The 21,238-nt window shown below is 42.4% G+C and overlaps 1 protein-coding gene across 1 annotated transcript in view; it reads right to left on the bottom strand.

The window, feature by feature from the left end:
• SMAD5 (SMAD family member 5) overlaps positions 1–18,398 on the bottom strand; it is a 62,369-nt gene extending 43,971 nt beyond the window's left edge. The window contains exon 1 of the mRNA XM_061423577.1: positions 18,237–18,398. The gene's annotated coding sequence lies outside the window, so the exon portion shown is untranslated. The remainder of the gene's footprint in view (positions 1–18,236) is intronic.
• Positions 18,399–21,238: the final 2,840 nt, after the last annotated feature.

Raw genomic sequence — 21,238 nt, 5'->3', positions numbered from 1 at the left:
GCCGTTGGGGAAGGGAATGGAGGAAGACAAAAGGCATGAAGTAGCTGTATCTTAGGCATAAGTGCTATTCCTGGAAAGACATAAAATCAGAGACTTTATCTACCAGGACAGGGAAATATTACAGCTCAGTTTGCTGGAACATAGGTGGCAGAACAAGAAAACTGGCTAGAAATATACAATAAGGCTAACCTACACAGGAGCATTAATATTAATATATGTATTGTAACACACAAAAACACTAGATCTGAGGTCTAATGAACTAGGGTTCAAATTCTGGATCTAACACACCTAAACCTCCATTTATTTCTATTTTGTATAATGAATATCAGTCCTGAGAATTAAATGAGATAAACACTTAACTCAGTGCCTGGCACAGTACATATTCAGCAAAGGGAAACTGTAGTCATTACTGTTGTAATAATCATGAAATTTTTTTACATCAGGATCAGGATTTTTAAATACACAGCTGGGCTACTTCATCAAATACACAAAGTCAATCTACCATTATTTTATGAACCTTGAAGGAAAAGAAAGTTGTAAATTAAACTGTCACACCATGTTTTCTCATCACTTAGTTTTTTCTTCATAATACCATTTTTCTGCCATCAATACTGCAGGTTTGAAGAATGTTCCAATATTACTCCTGGATTATAGTTCAAACCACTGACACCCATCCTGCAAGTTTTGCTACTGGTCCTTGCTTGATCTTCCCAGAGGGTGTAAATGAGAGAAATGACAGCAATAAAACAGCAAAAGCAGACTTCATGCACGTGCAATGACAACAACATCAAAACTGCCACCTAGTGAAAAGCAATATTCAGACGCCAACAGTTATTAGACACATCCCAACTTCAGAGATGTTATGAGGTGAAAATAATGCACATCTTACAAGAAATAAGGCAGCCTTTTCTTTCCCCCATCACTTCCCACCAGCATCTACTCTCTTTCTCTCTTGTGCTCATTCTCCTTTCCTGCCTCCCCTTTCGCCAATCCTCACAGCTTCTCTCACATTCCTCAGTGGATTCTGGGGAAGCTTGGCTACTGCCTAATGATGCATAAACTATCTAAGGAAAATAAGCATTTCTTCTAACTCCCAAAGGACCTACTCAGCATGGAGTCCATATTTTGTATCTTTGGTATATTCATGTGCACCAGGGATTGCTCACCTCCGAGTTTTCTTCGAAGGAGAAGAGAAAATGTATTCGATAGCCCAGATATGTAAGACAATGCCGCACATGAAAACTGGCTTCTGAGCAAATTCTGTGTGCCTGTCATGCTGGGCCACCTAACACATTAAAGCTACCCTAAGGTACACCATTGGGAATAACATATCTATTATCACTCCTTAAATGTGATTTAATTAGTTCCTATGAAAACCAAAATCATGGAAGTTAAATCATGGAATTATTTTCTTTTGCAAAAAACCTCCACGAGAAGCTCTTTCAAAACAGTTATTATTAAAAATGTTAAAGTCACATTTCAATAGCATAAGCAGGGATAGAAGAAAAATTCCGTTTTCTCTTTTATGCTCTTCTGAAGTCACACTAACCCAGCCTTTTTGAATGTTAAATATCAAACTGAGCCTTCTCCTGAAAAGCCAAGTCTTCTTACAATAATAGATGGTAGACTAACAAAGAAGTTAATAAAACAAACTGCCCCAACAAAAAGTTGAATAATGCCTAAGATATCTTTCAGGGAACTTCTAGTTCTACCTTAAAACCCACAGAATCCCCCCAAATCTAACATTCCATTAGGAAATACATAGGATAATCTGTGTAAGGTAAATCTTGCATGTGTGCTAAGTCACTTCAGTCATGTCCAACTCTCTCTGACCTTATGGACCACAGCCTGCCAGGCTCCTCTGTCCATGGGATTCTCCAGGCACAAATACTGGAGTGGGTTGCCATGCCCTCCTCCAGGGGATCTTCTCAATCCAGGGATCAAATCTCATCAATACTGCAGTTTGAGTGACTACAATGGAATCTAGTGATCAAACACTTTCAAATTTCTATCTAGGGGAAACTTAAAAGGAACAGAAAGGAAGCGGAATTATGACAATCTAAGTGGAAACTGGGGAGGAAAAGATGGAAAGATTACACAGTCATGAATAAGATTGTTTAAGAAGGAATTAGTGAAGTGAAAGTCACTCAGTTATGTCTGACTCTTGTGACTCCATGGAATTCTCCAGGCTAGAATATTGGAGTGGGTAGCCCTTCCCTTCTCCAAGGGATCTTCCCAACCCAGGGATTGAACCCAGGTCTCCCGCATTGCAGGCAGATTCTTTACCAGCTGAGCCAGAAGGAAAGCCCAAGAATACTGGAGTGGGTAGCCTATTCCTTCTCCAGCGGATCGTCCCAACCCAGGAATCCAACCCAGAAATCAACTGGGGTCTCCTGCATTGCAGGCGGATTCTTTACGAACTGAGCTATGAGAGTAACCTATCTCTGATAGGCTCCCTGTTTCCCCCACCTAAAGAAGGAATTAACTGTGCTGCAAACGGCAAGTGAAAGAAAAAAGTGGTAACCTTTCTCTGACAGGCTCCGTTTCCCCCACCTAAACACACACACACACACACACACACACAGCACCTAAGTGAAAAAAGAAAGTTTTAAAGATGAGGTATGGGTAACAGTTCATTATATCAGCACAAATTTTAGGAACATATTTTAGGAACATATTCCAAAAGGAACATGACAATCTATAACTCATAGCCCAGTTGGTAATAAAGGACAGGAATAAGGAAAACCCATGTATCATTAAACCAAATGAGGCAGAAGAGACTGGGAGGAGACAATCAGCTAGACTGTGAGGCTAAAGGGAAAGACATCACCACAGAATGAAAGCCAAACAAGGGAAGACTGAATATAAAAGCAAAGGGATCAGGCTCCTAGAAGTAATCCTGTGTGCAGGGTACAGTTCTATCTAAGCAGAAAGGTACGTTCCAAGAGGCATTTCAGGAAGACAAAAATGGCAACAGCACATAGACAAGTAAAGGCTTCACCAGGAGAGGCAGACAGCGTAAACTGAAAACATGTTAGTAATCCAACTATGAGAGGAAGACACACTAGGATAGTGGTACACAGACCAGGCAGTAATGGTGGAAGAGATGTGAGGGACGTGACAAACAATCCACAGGATTTGCTGACCATTCTGAAGGAGATCAGCCCTGGGATTTCTTTGGAGGGAATGATGCTGAAGCTGAAACTCCGGTACTTTGGCCACCTCATGCGAAAAGTTGACTCATTGGAAAAGACTCTGATTCTGGAAGGGACTGGAGGCAGCAGGAGAAGGGGACGACAGAGGATGAGATGGCTGGATGGCATCACTGACTCTATGGACGTGAGTCTCAATGAACTCCGGGAGTTGGAGATGGACAGGGAGGCCTGGCGTGCTGCGATTCATGGGGTCGCAAAGAGTCAAACACGACTGAGCGACTGAACTGAACTGAACTGAACTGAAGAAGAGAAACAGGGCAATCTAAGAAAGGTAAAGGTTTAAAAGCTGAAAGAATTAGACACCACTCACCCCAAAAGGGGATTCTAGTTATAGCCAAGACAAGGTAAAAAGGTGATGGGGGAGGAGTATAAGGAGGCAAGTACTGGTCCAAGCAGATGTGTAACTAGAGCTCAAGAGAGAAGGAATAAATATATAAATTTGGAGGATGATACAAAGAGGAGTAAGATTTGAAGTTGATTCAGACAAATTTATTGGGTACCTAATAAGCCAGGACAGAGAAGGCGATGGCACCCCACTCCAGTACTCTTGCCTGGAAAATTCCATGGATGGAGGAGCCTGGTGGGCTGCAGTCCATGGGGTCGCTAAGAGTCGGACACGACTGAGCGACTTCACTTTCACTTTTCACTTTCACGCATTGGAGAAGGCAATGGCAACCCACTCCAGTGTTCTTGCCTGGAGAATCCCAGGGACAGGGGAGCCTGGTGGGCTGCCGTCTATGGGGTCGCACAGAGTCAGACACGACTGAAGCAACTTAGCAGCAGCAATAAGCCAGGAATACTCTGTACTAGGAACTAAGTCTTAAAAGACACGATCTGTAATCTCCAAGAGCATAAAGAGTAACCAGAAAAAAGAGAAGATTCTATGAAGAGCTTCATGTGCTGTTCAGCACATCACTTGGTGGTCTGTTTTTTTAATGTATTTATTTGGTTTTGGCTATGTTGGGTCTCTCGTTTCTGTGCAAGCTTTCTCTAGTTGCAGTGAGCATGGACCATTCTCTATTTGCAGCATGCAGGATCCCCAGTGCAATGGCTTCTCTTGTTGTGGAGCACAGGCTCAAGGACACGCAGGCTCCAGCACTTGTGGTGCATGGGCTCAGTAGCTGTGGCACACAGGCTCAGCTGCCCTGCTGCATATGGGATCCTCCCGGAAAAGGGATCAAATCTGTGTCCCTTGCATTGCAAGGCAGACTCAACCACTGGACCATCAAGGAAGTCCCATATCACTTAGCTTTACTCTGGATTTTCATACGATAAGTCAACAGAGATGCAGTATTAAAATAGAGTAAAGAATATATACAGCAGGCACAGAAGGCCAGTAACTGAGTAGATAGGAACGTGTACTACTGCTTACAACTGGAGGGACTTAACTGTGAACGCATTATCTGCTATTACTTTGGCTTTTTACAGTTTACCTCTGGTTTACAAAGACCTGACTATTAAGTTGGTGCAAAAGTAATTGTGGTTTTGCATTGCTGAACTTTGCCATTTGATACTGGAATACATTCTTAAATAAATGTGGTTATGTTATCCATCATTTTAATGTTTTTTTGCTAATGACTTATTACTTGCTTGTATTTTATATTTATTTTAGACAATGGAAAGGAGTATGTCAAGGCTGTATATTGCCACCCTGCTTATTTAACTTATATGCAGAGTATATCATGCGAATGCTAGCGGGATGAAGCACAAGTTGGAATCAAGATTGCCAGGAGAAATATCAATAACCTCAGATACGCAGATGACACCACCCTTATGGGAGAAAGTAAAGAAGAACTAAAGAGCCTCTTGATGAAAGTGAAAGAGGAGTGAAAAAATTGGCTTAAAACTCAACATTCCTAAAACTAAGATTGTGGCATCTGGTCCCATCACTTCATGGCAAATAGATGGGGAAACCATGGAAACAGTGAGAGACTTTATTTTTGGGGGCTCCAAAATCACTGCAGATGGTGATTGCAGCCATGAAATTAAAAGACACTTGTTCCTTAGAAGAAAAGCTATGACCAACCTAGACAGCATATTAAAAAGCAGAGACATTACTTTGCCAACAGAGGTCCATCTAGTCAAAGCTATGGTTTTTCCAGTAGTCATGTATGGATGTGAGAGTTGGACAATAAAGAAAGCTGAACACCAAAGAATTGATGCTTTTGAACTGTGGTGTTAGAGAAGACTCTTGAGAGTCCCTTGGACTGCAAGGATATCCAACCAGTCAATCCTAAAGGAAATCAGTCCTGAGTATTCATGGGAAGGACTGATGCTGAAGCTGAAACTCCAATACTTTCATCACCTGATGCGAAGAACTGACTTATTGGAAAAGACCCTGATGCTGGGAAAGATTGAAGGCAGGAGGATAAAGGGATGACATTAGATGAGATGGTTGGATGACATCACTGACTGGATGGACATGAGTTTGAGTAGGCTCCAGGAGTTGGTGATAGACAGGGAAGCCTGGCATGTTGCAGACCATGGGGTTCACAAAGAATCGGACACAACCGAGTAACTGAACTGAAGGAAATGATGGTAGACAAAAAACAAATTTGAGCCATCTTCTTATTTGAGTTCAAAATGAGTCATAAAGCAGTGGCGACAACTCGCAACTTCAACATTGCATTTGGCCCAGGAACTGCTAACGAATGCATAGTGCAGTGGTGGTTGCAGAAGTTGTGCAAAGGAGACAAGAGCCTTGATGATGAGGAGCACAGTGGCCAGGCACCAGAAGTTGATAATGACCAACTGAGAGCATCACTGAAGCTGCTGTGTGCATTCTCAGTCTCTTCCGTCATGTCCGACTCTTTGCAACCCTACAGACTCTAGTCTGCCAGGCTCCTCTGTCCATGGGATTCTCCAGGCGAGAACACTAGAGGGGGTTGCCATGCCCACCTCCAGGGGATCTTCCCAACCCAGGGACTGAACCCACATCTCTTATGTCTCTTGCATTGGCAGGCAGGTTCTTAACCACTAGTGCCACGTGAAAAGCCTGATCCTCTTACAGCTACACAAGAAGTTGCCAAAGAACTCAATGTCAATCATTCTATGGCAGTTCAGCATTTGAAGTAAACTGGAAAGGTTTGATAAGTAGGTGCCTCGTGCACTGAATGAAAATTAAAAAAAAAAATCAATGCTTTGAAGTGTCATCTCTTATTTTATGCAACAACAATGAACCATTTCTCGATTGGATTGTGACACGTGATAAAAAGTGGATTTTATACAACTGGCGATGGCCAGCTCAGTGGCTAGACTGAGAAGGAACTCCAAAGCACTTCCCAAAGCCAAAGTTGCTCCGAAAAAGGTCATGATCACTGTTCGGTGGTTTGCTGCCCATCTGATCCACTACAGCTTTCTGAATCTCACTGAAACCATTATATCTGAGAAGTAAATCAATGAGATGCACCAAAAACTGCAACACCTGCAGCCAGCACTGGTCAACAACACCACCCAACTAATGTCGCATAACCATTGTTTCAAAAGTTGAAAGAAACGGGCAACGAAATTTTGCCTCATCTGCCATATTAACCTGACCTCTTGCCAACCAACTACCACTTCTTCAAGCATCTCAACAACTTTCTGCAGGGAAAACGCTTCCACAACCAGCAGGACGCAGAAAATGCTTTCCAAGAGTTTGTCGAATCTTGAGGCATGAATTTTTACACCACAGGAATAAACTTATTTCTCACTGGCAAAAATGCACTGATTATAATGGTTACTATTTTGACTAATAAAGGTGTGTTTGAGCCTAGTTATAATGATTTAAAATTCACGGTCTGAAACCGCAATGACGTTTGCACCAACCTAATAGTTGATTCTTTCGTTGATGGGTATTGTCATTTCAGACAGCTAGAAAGAAAAGTGGTATTTAATTATGAGCTTTAGAAATCCTTGTGTATGTCAGGTTCCCTGAAATTCTCCTGAAAAACTGCAACTATCAACCAGACAAAAACAATACAGAGCAGTACCTTGGAAATCCAAAGAATACAGTAGTACCTCAGCAATAAAATTAAAAGACTATCATGTACTACAAAAGAATCTATCACATTACAAAACACACACACACACACACACATCATACTTTTATTTTAGCTCAAGCATCCCTTCTTCAGAGAAGCCTTCCCAGACTGCCTTACCTAGGTGAAACTCCCCTATTACACACACTTACTGTGTCGCGTATCTCTATTTTGCAGCACTTAACATATCTTTGTTTTTACATTTACCAGTCCAACTTGGCAAGAATGTAAATGAGAGGAGCCATATCTGTTTTGGCTCATCACTGTAAACCGAATGATACATGTGCTCAATAAGTATTTAAGTCTAACGAATGAAAGAAACTGTGAATACAAACCTTTTGAAAGGAATTAGCCTGGGGATGGGGAGGGATTCAGGGTGCTTTTCACTTTCTGTTTCATGCAATTTTGCATATCTTAAAATAAACATGAATTTCTTGTATAGTTACCAGGGAAAACCAACTTTAAAATGGAAGTGCAGATGTACCTCAACCATATTAAAATTCTTACTAAAGAGGATTTATAAGAGTCATTTTTATTTCAAAAGAATTCTCTCCAGTAATTTTAAAGTTATACAAATTTAGAGGCTGAAATTTAAGAAAAATCAAAGATAGGGCCAAATACTTTCGGGTTCCAATAAATAATAGTAAGAATTCATTTTTTGAAAAGCATTTATCTTCCTGTACTAGAATATTTTCTCTACTTTACATATTTTACAAATGCTATTGTCTGGACCACTTTCTTCAAGCTCCAACCACTAATGTCTAGCTCTCCAAGGTTTCAGCTTTAGCTATCATCCCCGACACCTTCCCTGATCAACCCATTAACTCTATATAAAGTAGGTTTTCCCCAATCTCTAATCTAAAACTATGTTCATTTCCTTCACTGTACTACCAAATTGTAAGTATTTGTTGGTTTTCTTGTATTTTCGACTCTCTCTCTAGAATGTAATCTTTAAAAAACAGTACTAAGCATATTTAGAGAACTTGTTAAATTCATTCAAGCTATTCATCTAAAACTACTGAGGTGCATTTTAAGAACATTTCATGCAAAGATGGGCACAATAAAGGATAGAAATGGTATAGACCTAACAGAAGCAGAAGATATTAAGAAGTGGCAAGAATACACAGAAGAACTACACAAAAAGATCTTCATGACCCAGATAACCACGATGGTGTTTATCTCACCTAGAGCCAGACATTCTCGAGTGTGAAGTCAAGTGGGTCTTAGGAAGCATTACTATGAACAAAGCTAGTGGAAGTGATGGAATTCCAGTTGAGGTATTTCAAATCCTAAAAAATGATGCTGTGAGAGTGCTGCACTCAACATGCCAGAGTGCAGCACTCAACATGCCAGCAAATTTGGAAAACTCAGCAGTGGCCACAGAACCAGAAAAGGTCAGTTTTCATTCTAATCCTAAAGAAAGGCAATGCCAAAGATGTTCAAACTACCGCACAGTTGCACTCATCTCAGTTCAGTTCAGTTCAGTCACTCAGTTGTGTCCGACTCTTTGTGACCCCATGAATCGCAGCACACTAGGCCTCCCTGTCTATCACCAACTCCCAGAGTTTACCCAAACTCATGTCCATCGAGTCGGTGATGCCATCCAGCCATCTCATCCTCTGTCGTCCCCTTCTCCTCCTGCCCCCAATCCCTCCCAGCATCAGAGTCTCCTCCAATGAGTCAACTCTTCGCATGAGGTGGCCAAAGTACTCGAGTTTCAGCTTCAGCATCAGTCCTTCCAATGAACACCCAGGACTGATCTCCCTTAGGATGGACTGGTTGGATCTCCTTGCAGTCCAAAGGACTCTCAAGAGTCTTCTCCAACACCACACTTCAAAAGCATCAATTCTTCAGCACTCAGCTTTCTTCACAGTCCAACTTTCACAATCATACATGACCACTGGAAAAACCATAGCCTTGACTAGAAGGACCTTTGTTGGCAAAGTAATGTCTCTGCTTTTGAATATGCTGTCTAGGTTGGTCATAACTTTCCTTCCAAGGAGTAAGCGTCTTTTAATTTCATGGCTGCAATCACCATCTGCAGTGATTTTGGAGCCCCCAAAAATAAAGCCTGACACTGTTTCCACTGTTTCCCCATCTATTTGCCATGAAGGGACGGGACCAGATGCCATGATCTTCGTTTTCTGAATGTTGAGCTTTAAGCCAACTTTTTCACTCTCCTCTTTCACTTTCATCAAGAGGCCTTTTAGTTCCTCTTCACTTTCTGTCATAAGGGTGGTGTCATTTGCATATCTGAGGTTATTGATATTTCTCCCGGCAATCTTGATTCCAACTTGTGTTTCTTCCAGTCCAGTGTTTCTCATGATGTACTCTGCATATAAGTTAAATAAGCAGGGTGACAATATACAGCCTTGACATACTCCTTTTCCTATTTGGAACCAGTCTGTTGTTCCGTGTCCAGTTCTAACTGTTGCTTCCTGACTTGCATACAGGTTTCTCAAGAGACAAGTCAGGTGGTCTGGTATTCCCATCTCTTTCAGAATTTTCCACAGTTTATAGTGATCACATCAGTGGAGAAGTAACTCCAGAAAGAATGAAGGGATGGAGCCAAAGCAAAAACAATACCCAGCTGTGGATGTGACTGGTGATAGAAGCAAGGTCTGATGCTGTAAAGAGCAATACTGCATAGGAACCTGGAATGTTAAGTCCATGAATCAAGGCAAATTGGAAGTGGTCAAACAGGAGATGGCAAGAGTGAACATCGACATTCTAGGAATCAGAGAACTAAAATGGACTGGAATGGGTGAATTTAACTCAGATGATGATTATATCTACTACTGTGGGCAGGAATCCCTTAGAAGAAATGGAGTAGCCATCATGGTCAACAAAAGAGTCAGAAATGCAGTACTTGGATGCAATCTCAAAAAACGACAGAACGATCTCTGTTTGTTTCCAAGGCACTCATCTCACGTGCTAGCCAAGTAATGCTCAAAATACTCCAAGCCAGGCTTCAGCAGTATGTGAACTGTGAACTTTCAGATGTTCAAGCTGGATTTAAAAAAGGCAGAGGAACCAGAGATCAAATTGCCAACATCTGCTGGATCATTGAAAAAGCAAGAGCGTTCCAGAAAAACATGTATTTCTGCTTTACTGACTACACCAAAGCCTTTGACTGTGTGGATGACAACAAATTGTGGAAAATTCTTCAAGAGATGGGAATACCAGACCACCTGACCTGCCTCCTGAGAAATCTGTATGCAGGTCAAGAAGCAACAGTTACAACTGGACATGGAACAACAGACTGGTTCCAAATTGGGAAAGGAGTATATCAAGACTGTATACTGTCACCCTGCTTATTTAACTTATACACAGCGTACATCATATGAAATGCCAGGCTGGATGAAGCACAAGCTGAAATCAAGATTGCTGGGAGAAATATAGACAACCTCAGATATGTGGATGACACCACCCTTATGACAGAAATTGAAGAGGAACAAAAAAGCCTCTTGATGAAAGTCAAAGAGGAGAGTGAACAAGTTGGCTTAAAACCCAACATTCATAAAACTAAGATCATGGCATCTGGTCCCATCACTTCATGGCAAATAGATGGGGAAACCATGGAAACAGTGAGTTTATTTTCTTGGGCTCCAAAATCACTGCAGATGGTGACTGCAGCAGTGAAATTAGAAGACACTTGCTCCCTGGAAGAAAAGCTATGACCAACCTAGACAGCATATTAAAAAGCAGAGGCATTACTTTGCCAAGAAAAGTCCGTCTAGTCAAAGCTATAGTTTTTCCAGTAGTCATGTATGGATGTGAGAGTTGGACAATAAAGAAAGTTGAACACCAAAGAATTGATGCTTTTGAACTGTGGTGTTGCAGTAGGCTCTTGAGAGTCCCTTGGACTGCAAGGAGATCCAACCAGTCCATCCTAAAGGAAAACAGTCCTGAATATTCATTGGAAGGACTGATGCTGAAGCTTCAATACTCTGGCCATCTGATGCGAAGAACTAACTCACTGGAAAAGACCCTGATGTTTCGAAAGACTGATGGTGGGAGGAGAAGGGGGCAACAGAGGATGAAATGATTGGATGGCATCACTGACTCAATGGACATGAGTTTCAGTAAGCTCCGGGAGTTGGTAATGGACAGGGAAGCCTGGCGTGCTGCAGTTCATGGGGTCACAAAGAGTCGAACACGACTGAGTGACTGAACTGAACAGTATAGGCGCTGAGAATATAGAAGTGAATAAAAGTGGGCCAAAATCCTTGTCTTCATAAAGCCTGCATTCCAGTGGAGGGAGACAGATAAAGTACAATAAATGAATGAATGATACAGGATAGCTGTAAGGTGAAAACTGCTATGGAGAAAAATAAAACAGTGGAAGGTGGATCAGGAGTGCTATGAAAGAGGTGTAATTTTAAACAGGGTGGCTGGGCTGAGCCTCACTGAGAAGGCACCAAAGAGTGAGCCAGGCAGGGAAAACTAGTACAAGCGAAGGCAACAGGCAATGTGCAAATCCCAAAGTGGGAGCATGTCTGGCACATTCAAGTAACCACAAGACCACGAACCCTGACAATAAGCACATAAGAAAGGGAAAACAGGAATGGAGTCAAACAGGTAAGAGAGCCATGCAATAATATAAGTGCTTTTGGCCTTTACTATAAGTGAAATGTAGACCCATTTAAGAGCTCTGAGTGAAGATGTGACGTTTTCAGACTTATGTTATTAAACAATCACTCTGGGCCACATGTTCAGAATGGGGAGGGGGTGGGGATGGAGGCAGCAAGGGTAGAAAGCAGGGAGACCGAGATCAGTTCAGTGCTGCAGCAATTTAAGTAAGAGATGATGGTGGCTCAGACCAGGATGACTGCAGCATGGTGGTGAGAAGCAGACAGTTTCACGTGTTTGGGAGACAAAAGGTTTCCTGGTGGAAGAGATAAGGGGAATGTGAGAATGGAGGAGTCAAAAATGACTCCAAGGTGTCAACCTGGGCTACCAGAATGGGATTGATTTAGGGGAGGCTGATAGGGAAGCTAAAGGATGATTTTACATAAAATGAATGTATGAAGAAAATGTTGTTAAACTTAACCAGGTTTCCATTCAAATGAATGTTATTAATGTCAAGAAACCAAGTCTTGTTCTTACTTCAAGTTACCTGAGTAGAACCTCCTGACCTGCCATAAACACATACACACAAACCCCCCTCAATAGTCTCCCTGAGACAGACAGACCTATAGACACACACTGCTCAGCCCCAGATTCAAAGGAAAATTAAAAAAAAAACAGCTCCTTCACCTTCTGGTCCAACATCTCTCTGATTGCTTCAATCCAAAATAAAAGGCAAACAAACCAATTCAAAAATTTCACCCAACACCGTTAGCCAAAAGGAAATCTCCTGACCACATTAACCCTTGCAAATGTGCATATGGGTCAAAGCCACCATCACTTCAACCAAACCGATACAGAAGAATTACACATGGGGGTTTTAAAGAAACAAATCCTTCATAACCATTCCACAAAATTCAGATTCATTGACATCAGGGCCCTACCTCCCAGGTTCTGCAGTAGGTTTGAGAACCAAGGCCCTTAGGATCATCCACAATGGGAGAAAGTCACTTGCTTATACACATTCAGAGGTAACTTTTTTGTGGTTGGTGGGGGTATAGCTTTACAAGTGTCTTACCCCTGTGGTTCTAACATCTTTAGTCACCAAGTATTAGCAAAAGTAGACATCCGTCACCACAACTATCAAACCAATCCTAGACCTAGGTATATAATCACTATAAAATGTTTAAGCCACATCCATGACTGCAAGCAGATAAGAGAAAGAAACCAAGAACAAGCTGGCCCCACAGATCTCCTAGATTCAGAAAACCTATTCTTTACTAGATCATCTAGAAAGAAGAGGAAATACAGTCACATGAGCACCAAAATCATTTTCCTAGAGAAACACTTAAATCATCACTTTTCCCAATTACGGTTCCCAAATTTCCAAAGACATCCAAAGTTCTCACAGTGATTTCAAAGCCACTCAGGAGCTGAGCAGCTGCCAGCTGACCCTTCTTACAGCACAGAACTCTCACCCAGGCTCTCTCTGTGCCCATACAAGTCTTTTTTTATCTCCCACATCCAGACTTTTGTTTCCCAGTTTTTAATCACTCTTTAAACCTCACCTGCTTCTCTAAGTCCTCTAATTAAGCAGAGCCTGATCTAGATGTATCACTCACCCCCACAGAGCCTGCAAGATTTCTGACATTGCTACCAGATGTGTCTGAGAATACCTGCATAGGCTTGTAGGCACAGGAATAGACACAGAGCTGGTCAATCTTTACAGCGCTTTCCTTTAAATTATAAAATCACCAAGAGCAGATACCAAATCAGTATGTTACAAAATGTCTCTCTGGAGTACAAAGTACTAACTTGTGTACACAACATATATTTCAAATCTTTATGAAGACACTTTCCAGATAAGCTCATCTACTCACTTGAGTGGGCAGAAAGATGTGAAGAAGGTAAAGAAAATGAAAGACTAGCTTTGAAAAAGTTCTGCAGTGCCCCTCTTTTCCTAGAAACACACAAACCAGAATAACTACATCTCAAGTTATAGTCTACCAGATAGGATGCCAGGCAGATCCTAACATATCATGAAAACAGAAGTGACCAAAACAAAGCTTGCCTTGAAGAAGTACCAGCCATATTCTGAGACCACAGTTAAATTTAAAAAGTTTAAGACTGTTTACAGGACTCCAGCTGCTATGTTCAAAGAAAAGTAGGAAGGTGATACCAGTCTTTTTCTTACTATTAATATTATTTTCAATAATAACAAAACAATATATATGGACATCAAAAAGGAAAAATCCAGTTAAACCTCACAACAGATTAGGCCATTTTCAAATTTCCAGAGTATACCATTCTGTAATTTACATATATACACATTATAAGCAGAGACTGGTATACCAAAGAAATCAAAAGCAAATCCTACTTACAAAAGGCACTTTAACAACTGACTTCCAAAAACGAATTACAATTACAGTATCGCACACATGGAACCACCTAATAAAGCAAACTTTCTTCTAAAATATTGTCACAACCAAGTTAGGAATACAATAAAAGCAGAAAGAAAAGTCACTGATACCACTTCTCTAATAGAAAAAGGCCAAATATCTCCCCACCTAGGTGCCCAGGGCAAAAAAGTATCAAAACTGCAGAGTGAAGACCTAGCTGATTATTTACGAAAAAATAGTAACTGTGTAATTACCCCATCTTTTCTAAGCTGTCAAACACTGAAAGATGTTAGAATATGAGACTGAAAAACTAGTTGGTCCTAACAACAATCTTGGAGAAGGAAATGGCAACCCACTCCAGTGTTCTTGCCTGGAGAATCCCAGGGACGGGGGAACCTGGTGGGCTGCTGTCTATGGAGTCGCACAGAGTCGGACATGACTGAAGCGACCTAGCAGCAGCAACAACAATCTAGCTTTTAACAATTTTTAAAAAAGAATTTTATATCTTAACCTTCCAAGTAGTAAATGTACCTCTTCAGAGTTCTAGGTAATGGCAATGTATTGGATAAGCCAGCACTGAGAGTTTCAATTACTACTGTTCTATTAATTTTGGAAGCAGAAAATCAAAGTGTAAAAAGACATGGGCAGGCTTTGTGAGGACGTTCATCATCATCTTTGGTGGGGAAAACATTCTACCTCTGTGCAGTCTTCTTGGGTCCTACTCCCAAATAATCTTTTCTCCAAAATATCCAGACTGGTAGAAATAAGAATCATCCTTCAGGCTTTTATAAGACTGTCCCTTATAAAAGGAAATCTTCTCCATTGTCTTTGACTTTATTAGTATACCAGCAAACCCATAGGATCTAAGGGAGCTGTAACATTTGAAGAAATAAACTATTCAGTTTCTTCTTTGGGCTAGTATGAAGCACACGAACAGACTAGGAATACAGTCACTCTAGAAATAACGAGAACAGGAAAAACTGATAATCAGGGGAATAAAAGCAGCTATATCCTAAAGAGTTCTCAAGTCAGCTAAGTCAACATATACATCTGGTAATAATAAACACTGATACGTCATAAACAAAAAGGGCTTTCTTATTCAGACTCTACATACTACTGGTAACATTAAAATTTACATAAAAACACTAAAACAATATGTATTAAATAGATTTTTATAAATAGTATTTCAAGTTACCAAGAAATTTTTAGAAGTTTTATATTTTACTACCTAGTCTTCCAAAGACAAGAAGCTGGTAGCTTTGATTTGACCAAGTTACAAATCTCTTTTCAGAAGTAAGAGAAAACATACTGCCTCGTTTAACGCAAGGCACAAAAAAGATCATCACTGCAAATCATAATGTTTGGGTTCATGATGAAAACAGGAAACAGGCAGGCTACCCAGGTATAATGATGGTTATAGTCTAATGTGCTTCAGGCTCAGCCAAGAATTAAAACCCAGGGTAAGCAGAATTTACTTGCCTCTACCTTGATACAGAAGGCAACTTTTAATAATACTCCCAGCAACACGTTACATAACCAGTAAACAATCTGATTCAAACCTCATTAGTAACAACATTCTGCCACTGTCTCTCACTGAAATTAAAACTGACTTTGCCAGAGGGGAAAGAAATGTAGCACGTACCAATCTACCCATTTTTGTGGCGCCTAACCCTGTGAACCAGACAAGTAGATAATTCCACCAAATCTGCACAGAACCTACAAAAATATTTTACTCTTTTCCTTTCCAGTTCACTGTTCTGTTAACTATATCATTGGATGCATTTAAAATCTAAGAAGAAAGTCAGCTGGGAAGGTTCATCTAACTTTTATAGTCTATTTCAACTATGATCTGAAAAATGGAGGCATAAATGACAGATGGATTTTATTAACAAAAATAAATAGGTACAGTTTATGTGATAAAAACAGCTATGTGAAAGGAAAGGCACACTGAGGGAGCAGCAAGGTAGAGAGAGGGAAGAAAGGAGGATGCTACAGAGACAATCATGCAAAAGTTAAATTAAAAAAATCTAAACATAATCAACACAACTCTTATGAAAGTTACACTTTAAACTTGTTTCTTAACTGTTCTGTATTTCTGTAATCTTGGATTCATCTTAGAGGGGGGTAAAAGTTACCAAAGTACCAATAAGAGGAAGAATATAAAATAATTGGTTTAGATCTATATGTGTACATGTGTTAGTTGAACATACAGTCATGTCCAACTCTTTGCAAACCCATGGACTGTATAGCCCACCAGGCTCCTCTGTCCATGGAATTCTCCAGGCAAGAATACTGGAGTGTGTAGCCATTCCCTTCTCCAGGAGATCTTCCTGACCCAGAGATCGAACCCGGGTCTCCCACATTGCAGGCAGATTCTTTACCATCTGAGCCACCTGGGAAGCCCTTAGAACTATTAAAAAAAAAAAAAAAACTCCTTATTTGGAACACACTCATAAAAGTATTCAGATCCATAATGTTCACATTGTCTCTAGCTTTTGTCTTCCACAACACTGGCACCTAGGAACAATTTTAAACTGCTTGGCAAGTTACTAATTTATTCAGACTAAGGTTTTCAACCCTTTAGCTTTCAAATTAAAGTTTAAAAACTAATTCACTGCGGGCAATATGGGTGCTCTAATTTAAGGAAATTTAACTACCCAAGTTTAGAAACAGAATTTTCGAAAGAATTTGAAAACAGCAACTTCAGTATCCCTTCCTCTCAATTTCTGTGAGGCCAAGCCACAACCTCCCACCTATCCAGTCTTTTTGCTAAATAAGAACACTTTGGGGGGGTACTAGGCAACGGGCATGATGTGACAAACCCGACCAAACTTCAAAACTTTTTCCACAGAAAGATAAGGTAAACAAGATACACTTAGCACCACACCCATATAAATGCACGGGCAGCCAGGAATGCTTTTCCCCCCGTCTCTCTCTAGACCTCCAGCTGGTCAGGAAACAATGTCTCTACAATCAAGATAGAGATCTGGCCCAGGGTGTTCAGGCATTCCTCACCTCTGGGCTGGCCTACAGCTCCACTCTCCAATGCCATCCAAACCAGAATTGGAACATTTTGTTAGGAAGTGGGCGAACGTCCAAATACCCGACTATCCTCGCCCCAGTTCTTTTTTGCAACCAAAATCTGTTTTGGCTACTGAGCATGCTCCGACTTAAGACAGGCGCCACATGGGAGTTTTCAAAGCTTAGGCTCCAAACTCCACGTAATAACAGCAGCTGAAAGGGGAAGAGAGGAAAGAGGGAGAGCATGGGGAGGGGGCAGACCGAATATGAATCTGAGCCCTGACACTAGAGTGAAAGACCCCAGCAGGGGTTGAATATGATGAAGGCAAACAGATACTGCTTGTCGTTATCCTTGCAGCAAAAGTTTACACAAAGTAGAAGAAATCTTTGCAATGATGGAAACTGGCATGGCAAGTGGCAGAAACCGGGTCTAACTACCAGCTGAGTGCAGCAGCAGGTCACAACTGCCCGGGGTGTAATTCCCACCGATAAGAGTGGATCCTTATCTTTGAAACACAAAGCGACGGCGGCGGCACGGATTCATCAAGCCACTGGACGGTTTTGCAATGTAGCCGACCAAGCTGCTCGGCCGAGCTCGGCAGTCCCACCAGGGGTGTGTGTTGAGGGTGGCGCTCGCGTAAGGGAGGGCAAACCGCTCCCCCGGACAGAAGTGGGGCCGGGGATCCCCGCGAGGGCGTCCTGAACGCCTCCCGCCACAGTCCGGGTGGTAACGGCGGAGCCCGGACGAGGGCCAGCGTTGGCTCCGCCTCGGGACGCCCCCGGGGCAGGCAAGGCCTCCGCAGCCGGACTGGCCGCACCATCGCCGCCCGCCTGGACCCCGGCAGGCCGGGTCTCGGCCTACCTCCCGCCCAGCAGGCCCGGGTGATTTCCGCTCCGCCCGCCCCCGCCTCGGCCCGAGTCCGGCCGCTAGGGCAGAACCGCGTCCGGGCAAAGCCTGCAGCCCACAGTCCCACTCACTGGCCCGCCCGTCCCGGGGCCCCACATTCACTCACGAGCCGGCGGCGCGCGCTCTCCCGGCGCCGTCGCTGCGCTTCTCCTCAGCGCAACTTTATTAGCAGCTCGGCAGCGGGACACGCGCACGGCGCCCGCTCGTCCAGGACCCGGATGAAGGAGGGAAGGAGCCGGGGAGGACGCCGCGGGGTCGGCGCATGCGCGCAAGCGGCCGAGTGACCGCTGCGGGACAGACCGAGGGAAGGGCCGACTGGCTCCCGCGGCTGGAGGAAGCCTCCGCGCTTGGCTTGGCGCCCGCAAACTCCAGCTTCCGATCTGCCAGAGTCATCTCGCGTCCATGGCCGGGCCCAGGACTGGCAGTCGGCTAGTTCCCACCGCCACGATAGCCACTGGAAGTCTCCACTAGCCAAATCAACCCACATTATAATAAAACAATTGTTTTCGACATGGACAGTTGGCGATTTTCCCAGTCCTGTATGAAGTGTAAATAAAAATATCGTCGGATATAACTTTGCTACCGTTAATGATTTGTAATATAAATCTGAGAATCTGTGTCAATACATAGACTTCCCTGGTGGCTCAGACGGTAAAGCGTCTGTCTACAATCTGAGAGACCTGGCTTCGATCCCTGGGTTGGGAAGATTCCCTGGAGGAGGAAATGGCAACCCCACTCCAGTACTCTTGCCTTGAAAATCCCATGGATGGAGGAGCTTGGTGCAGGCTACTATCCATGGGGTCGCAAAGAGTCGGGCACGACTGGGCGACTTCACTTCACTTCACCATCTAGGGCATGCAATTTGGAGAGTACTAGTGAAGAAAAACTTTTAAATAATTTTGTTTTTATTTTAAAAGTTCAATGCTGACTTTCCAATAGTCTGGTATAGGTTTGTTTTTAAAAACAAATTAACCTAAATGAAAATCAAAATTGGAGTCATTTTCAAATCCTCTCTCTCATTCTCTAAACCAAACCATCATGAAATCTTACTAACACTACCTTCAAATACATCCCAGATCTGACCAGCATTGGTGCCCTGAGCCAGGGTCATCTCACCTGAATTTAAATGGGAAGCAGCTGTTTTGCTTCAGGCTTTTTCCACAGGGAAGAGGCATGGTGAATGTAGTCCAAGTCTCTGCATTAAGGATAGTCATCTCAAATGTGGACAGAAGCCTGGTGAGGGAATGTAGTGGGCCTGGGTGCAGAACCAGAGAGAGCCTCCTCTGTTCAAAGGGGGCAGCTGCTATTTCACTCTAGCCAACTGTCACCGTGGGGAAATGTGGAAATAAGGACCCAGTTTTGGGAGATCTGATTTTTCAAAAACAGCTGGAAATCTGGACTTCAATACAAAATCTCATTTTTATGTATGTAGCAACTTTTTTTTTCATTCTTTCTTTTTTCTTTCTTAGACATTCAGGAGGCCAACCCTGTACAAGCCAAGTAAAACAAATCCGTGGTCCTGATTCAGCCTGCTGGCCATCAGTTTGTAATCTCAGGTCTATGTCTTAAAACTCTTTACTACATCATAAAGTTTGTGAAAGTAAAGTCTGTGTACTTTAACTCTTTGTCACACTCACTGATTATTTGCTGTTAATTCAGAAGTTTCCAGCCCTTGGAAAGCACATATTTCTGGAGCCTGCATGGCTTTACAACTCCCAAAAGTGCCCATAACCCTGCCTTGGGGGATCTTTTTTTTAAATTTCCCCAGAACTAATGTTTGCAGAGAGGTTTGTTGAACATTATAAGACATAAAAATGTGGTTTAAATATTTTGTACACTTCAGCCACTCCTCCCTTCAAACAGGCAGTAAAATCCTTCCCAAAACAAACTGTTTGCTGTCTTGTAGTCACTGCACATATGTAAAGAACAATTTGTGATTACAGGATTCCTTTCACAATCTCAGGTTAATCTCAAAGCCAACAGTTTTGCTTCCTGATCTGTGTGTCCAAATACTGATTAAATCAACCAGAGACTCAAACTTCTCCAAATTGCTGTGTAGGCTCAGCTTAGGTCTTAAATAGAAAGAGATATTAACATAGAATACAGGAAGAGAAACTCCTCCCAAAGGACAAGACAGCACTCAGCATTCAAAGGGTATAAAAAAATCAGATCATTAAAGATCTATATAGTCAAAAAGACTATCAGATGGCAAATGAACAGGCCTGTCAGAGCCATAGGAAAGGAATAGGAAGTCCCTGTTTTGGGGACAGGGACTAAAAGCCAATGTAGAACAGGACAACCTGAACTGATAGAATAGTTGGTGGGGCATCAAAAGAGACAAACTGCCTTTTCAGTTTAGCGTTCACCTGACCAGAAAGGTCAAACTGAAGCAGCTTCAAAATTCAATTTTGTGTTACTTATAGAGAAGCTTAATACTGGAAAACTCACACAAGTGCTTCTCAAGCAGGGGTGCCAAAGACCCCAAGGGAACATTTGACAATATTTGAAAAGAATCTCGGTTGTCACATCTAGGAAGGTGGTGCTGGTGACATCTACTCTGTAGTGGCCAGGGATCTAAACACTCTTATGATACGCAGGACAGTTTTCTTCTACCAAGACTTATCCGGCCCAGGACTTCCCTGATGGTCCAGTGGTTAAAATCCACCTGCCAATGCAGGGGGCACGGGTTCAATCCCTGGTCCCAAAACTAATATCCCACATGCCACAGAGCAACTAAGCCCGTGGGACACAACGACAGAGCCAGCGTGCTGGAGCCCACGGGCCCCAACTACTGACCCACGTACCACAACTGCTGAAGCTTGTGCTCCAGTGAGAGAAGCTAGCACAGTGAGAACCCGAGCACTACAGCAAAGAGTAGCCTCAGCCCACCGCAGTTAAAGAAACACACACAGCAACGAAGACAGAGCAGCCAGAAGGAAAGAAAGCAAGCAAGAGAGAATTATCTAGCCCCAAATATCAATCATGCTGAAGTTCACAACCCTGATTTAAGCCCCAGTTTCCTTCTAGCTCTGTTGATGCTTAGGGAGAAAATGAGCCCTTTCTTTGAACTTTTCCAATAACTATGTTAATTATTCATTTGATGTAAAG

Source organism: Bos javanicus, chromosome 7 (genome assembly GCF_032452875.1).
Source record: "Bos javanicus breed banteng chromosome 7, ARS-OSU_banteng_1.0, whole genome shotgun sequence".
NCBI lineage: Eukaryota > Metazoa > Chordata > Mammalia > Artiodactyla > Bovidae > Bos > Bos javanicus.
Note: the sequence above shows the minus strand (reverse complement) of the source record. Positions and strands in the feature narration are given on the sequence as shown.